General features: G+C 36.4%; 1 long non-coding RNA gene across 1 annotated transcript; it reads right to left on the bottom strand.

Annotated features, from left to right (window-relative positions):
• Nucleotides 1-413: 413 nt before the first annotated feature.
• On the bottom strand, nt 414-892 carry LOC117473197. Its single transcript, XR_004554994.1, has 3 exons — nt 832-892; nt 554-727; nt 414-461 (listed from the first exon to the last, which is right to left on the bottom strand). It is a non-coding gene; the product is annotated as an uncharacterized LOC117473197 (long non-coding RNA).
• Nucleotides 893-4,988: the final 4,096 nt, after the last annotated feature.

The raw sequence follows: 4,988 nt of genomic DNA, 5'->3' as shown, positions 1-4,988 counted from the left end.
TAATAATAATAATAATATGTTATAATATAATAATAATAATAATAATATAATTGCTAATAAAATAATAAAAGTACATGCATGCATACTTACCTGTCTGTAACTTCTGCCAGCTTTCCGTGAACTCTGAAGTTGTACAGACAGGTGTAGTCGGGGTGACCCCAGTTGCTCTCAACTTGTAGTTTCACGTATTTGAAGACACCTTTTCCATGATCCTAGGAGATGTGAGAAAAGAGCAGAAACAGCTTGTTGAGTAAAAACTGACAGTATGGGAAACAAATTATTTAATGACAAAACTGTTACTCCTTTAATATTTCAGCTTGTGTGTGAAAAAGAAGAATGTACATGTGTTTATTGCATAGTGTAATACTCACAGGTAGCTCAAAAGTTTGTGTTGCGTCCCCGTCCTGATCATACAGAGAGGTTCCTAGATAGGTTCCTTTGTCATCTAAAGTATTCATGCCCTGCAAGAGAGGAATATAGAGACACAGTTGAACACCTTGTTGTTCCCACTTAAACTGAACATCTGTAATGTAACAATGATACTGTGACTTACATAGACAGAAAACGTCTTTGGGGCGCTAGGAATGATGCCAGTTGGGGACAAGTTCTTTGAAATGTGACCTAGTGTCACATGGCTGATGTAGACTGGGTGTGACAGGGTGATGAATAAATGCCCCCGCCCACCTTCAAAGGGCCAGCACCGTCCTACAGCCGGGGGTGAGCCTCCCTGAGTGAAGAAAGAGTATAAAAATAGAGTTGAGATGGTAGGTTGCTTAAAAATCCCAAACCTTTCTATAATTTGCCATTTGTTTTGGTGTTTGTAGATCCTACCTGAAGGACTGTCCTTGGGTGTACAGGTCGTTTACAAAACATTCCAAAAAGATAGGCGCAGCTTCTCGTTTGGAGTACGTTTGTGAAGACTGATCAAGTAAAACTCTTGCCTCTGCACAGAAAAAACACACGCACAAAGTGAGTGAGATACAATCGTTCTCAAAGTTAAAAATATTTTGGATATTACAATCTAACAGATGAAAATGATACATATGATTTAAATGTCTTACGTTGACTCTCCAGAGCGAAGTTGGGCATAGTGTCCGCCACCGGTTGCAGGGAGTTCAGGACTTTGTTTAATCTGAGAATCTCTTCACTTAATGTGTTTACTAAAGGATGGAGGGAAACAAAGCATAAAAGAAACCGTTTTTTTCACGATTTTCAAAAGATAGACAATATGAAAGTGTTTAAGAAGCTGTCAATGTTTCTGTTGCTAATTGTGTTGCTGTCACTGTCACTAGTTTGTTTGCTAATGAAAATGATACATATGATTTTAATGTCTTACCTTGACTCTCCAGAGCGAAGTTGGGCATAGTGTCCGCCACCGGTTGCAGGGAGTTCAGGACTTTGTTTAATGTGAGAATCTCTTCACTCAATGTGTTTACTAAAGGATGGAGGGAAACAAAGCATAAAAGAAACCGTTTTTTTCACGATTTTCAAAAGATAGACAATATGAAAGTGTTTAAGAAGCTGTCAACGTTTCTGTTGCTAATTGTGTTGCTGTCACTGTCACTAGTTTGTTTGCTGATGAAAATGATAAATATGATTTTAATGTCTTACCTTGACCCTTGAAGTTGGTCATTGTGTCTTTGTTTAATCTGAGAAACTCTTCTCTGCATGCAAATCCTGGTAGATGGAGAGACACAAAGAATAGAAGAAACAGGTCAGAGACATTTGTTCTTCAAAAGACAGAAAATATAAAAGTAAAAAGCTGAGGAACTAAAGTTGATAGAGTTGTTTGTTACACTTACCAAAACACAGGACGAGTATGAAGAAGAGAAAGCCAAACATATTTTGGTTGAATATAGTGGAGAACCTGTTGTTTCTGTGTCTGTTACTACTTGTGTTGTTGACATCGTTTCTGTAGGAGTCGCTCATTTCGTTGCTGTCATAGTCACTAATTTGCTTGCTGTCTTTGTAACTCTTTCTGTTCTTGTCCATGTTTGTTATTATGTTATTATTTATGTTTCTGGTGCTGGTTTTGTGTCTTTCTAGGTAGCTTGTGGACTCTGCTCTACTACTGCATGAAGAGGTCCTCAAACATCTGCTGTTAAACCCTGAATGTAATTTAAATAAAATAAAAAGTTAAAGGTCTGAAGATCTATAATGAAAATTGTAGACACACACACACGCGCGCGACACACACACACACACACACACACACACACACACACACACACACACACACACACACACACACACACACACACACAACACCTTAGCTTACCTGTTCAGGTGTTCCTTGTAGCAAATGATTGGTAGTCCATCATTGTTGTAGTATCCTTGGGAGTCTAATCGTGAGCTTCTCCGTGACATGACTGTAAACCAAACAAAAGAGCTTTTACTACTGTAAACAACTTCTCCAAATATTGTAGTTGCCCTTGGTTTAAGTTAACACCACTGTTAAACTACTATTAGCTGTAAATGTGCTTTTTCAAAGGTTCCAATGATAGAAAATAACACAATATCTAAACAGGATGAAAAGCTGCTTCTACGGAAAAGCTATCATATATTAATTTACTTATTTTGACCCTTTAAACTATTTAGTATAGTAAAATGTTGACCACTCAGGGGAAGCCACATAAATATGGTCTGGCCTTTGTGCTAATAAGCAATGATAATAATGATAATAAGTAATACTGTTTGATGAAGAAGTCTGGCTGTAAATGTAGTCGGAGATAAATGAATATCTATCTATATATCTAGGATTAATATAACTTTCTGTCCTGTCTGCTGCCTGTTGAGGGTTCAGAAGATGAAATGGAACTTCACTTTCCTTCCAGAACCCTAGAATTACCTTTGGTGTTTTCGAATTCTAAATACGTCACAATTAACTAGAACTATACGTCATTCGCACACGTGACTGCATGTGCTTGCCAGTGTAATTTACGCACACACATTCCATTATGAATCACGTGATTTGTTAAGGCAAATTCAAAGAGCTTTAAATAAAGGCATATGAAAACATTGAAACACCCACTATCTACACCATGAATGACTAAATAAAATCAAGTAGATTCTTTAAAACTATGGAAACAATAAATGAATATGAATTTAATAACGAAATTACACGTGTAGTAGCTCACTCCTGTCAGTGGAGCGCTGCTGCCCCCATGTGTTTAATGGGAGGTGTTGCACCCAGAAGGCTGTCTGAAGGCATTGGTACAAAAATACTCATGATCACATAACAGTGTGTGAAGAAAGACCATTACTTTTTATTTGCACATCTTAATAATGTGATAAACTAACTTTCGTGTGAGGTTATTTGTGATCATGTGTTTTTAGTGACATCACCATGAACAATTGTCTTGAAAAAAGTATTCTGATCTTTTTGGCTGATAAGCACATACAGCTTGCACTACCCCTCTTAACAAGAAGTGAGAGTTTATTTTTGTTGTGAGAAATCACTTTGCAATTGTGTAAGTGCTATATAAATAGTTATACTAATATTATTGTTGTTACCATCATTACTATTATTAATAATGTTTTCTTTGTTTTCTTTATTTATCGCTGCAGAAAGGATCATGCCAGCCCACATCAAACACCTAATCAAGAACTTGTGAATCTTCAGGCAGAACAGATGAAAACACCTGTTCAAAGTTCCAGTTTCCTGTACATCGAACCATGCATGTACTCTGTTCCACATGTCTTCAGTCAGTCCTGGACCCCATGACTCGGACACTTGTTCTACCAAGGCTCATTAGAGGTAAGCAGTGGTAGTTTTGTATTTAGGCTGCAAGTCGACAAGAATAGATTACAAATCACTTAAAAAATGATTCAGACAAGAGGCGCCATGTGTTACGCAGGTGTGGCGCTGATATAGTCTATATAATATGCGGTTGAACTTTAAAATTAAATTATTTCCGGTACATACTCAGAGACAAACACTCGAGGTGGATGTATAAAGTACATACTGGTGTTAATAAAATATAGCGTATATCCCTCAATTTATCGACAATAAGAATGACAATACATACTTCCGGGTGTAAAGTAATATATCTATCATACTGTAGATCCTACACATCCACTGGAGGTAGATTCTGAAAGTAAAATATACACTATCCTACAATTTAGGATTTTCCACAAAAAAAGTGTTGGATTCAAGATTCAAAGGTTTTATTCTCATATGCTCAGCAGCTACAGTGTAGAAATGTCAATGAAATTCTTCTGACCTGAGCTCCTCCAACAATGCAACATATATAACAAAATAAAAAATACAAAATAAAAAGTAGTGCAAAAAGTTTATATACAATATAATAGAATATGATATTTACAAGAACAGAATATGAAATTAAATAATGTAAATTAAGAAAAAATTAAATACGGTGTATTGCGTGGACAATAGACCCAATCACAGTGAATGTTCAAAACTAAATTTGATACATTTTTCTTTTTCATCTCACAGTGCACATATTTAAGTAATCATAACACAAAGCTAAAAGTTAATCTGTTTTTCCTTCTCTTTTCAAGAGTGCTTCAGAGGATGGCTGAATTCACAAAACGTGGAAGAAGACCGAGAGGGAGAAGTTGGCCGGTTACTACATTTCACAAAAAATACAGGACCCTTGTGAAAAGCGGAAAGAAACAGTTGAAGGAAACTGCTTAAAAATATGAAGTAATGGGTGTTTTCAAATTTGTGTTATGTTCATTGTGTGTTATAAATTATTTTCCTGCTTCTAATCATTTGATGTATGAGTATTTATTATTACAGACAATACATTCTGGTACCTTTCTGGTAAGGTAGGTGCTCTGATCTGAAATGATAGATGTTCATTGAGCTACTGCAATTGGGTGAGAGTGTTTCGTCATCATATATGACCAGCTTAACCATCAAGTAATCCCAGCTAAAGTTCTACTCAAGATCATACAAGTCTGACCAGCTAATGGTGACCAGCTAGAACACTGTGACCACCAGCTTTTACCAGCTATCCTGACCA

The sequence above is a fragment of the Trematomus bernacchii genome, unplaced genomic scaffold (assembly GCF_902827165.1).
Source record: "Trematomus bernacchii unplaced genomic scaffold, fTreBer1.1, whole genome shotgun sequence".
NCBI classification, from domain to species: Eukaryota; Metazoa; Chordata; class Actinopteri; order Perciformes; family Nototheniidae; genus Trematomus; species Trematomus bernacchii.
Note: the sequence above shows the minus strand (reverse complement) of the source record. Positions and strands in the feature narration are given on the sequence as shown.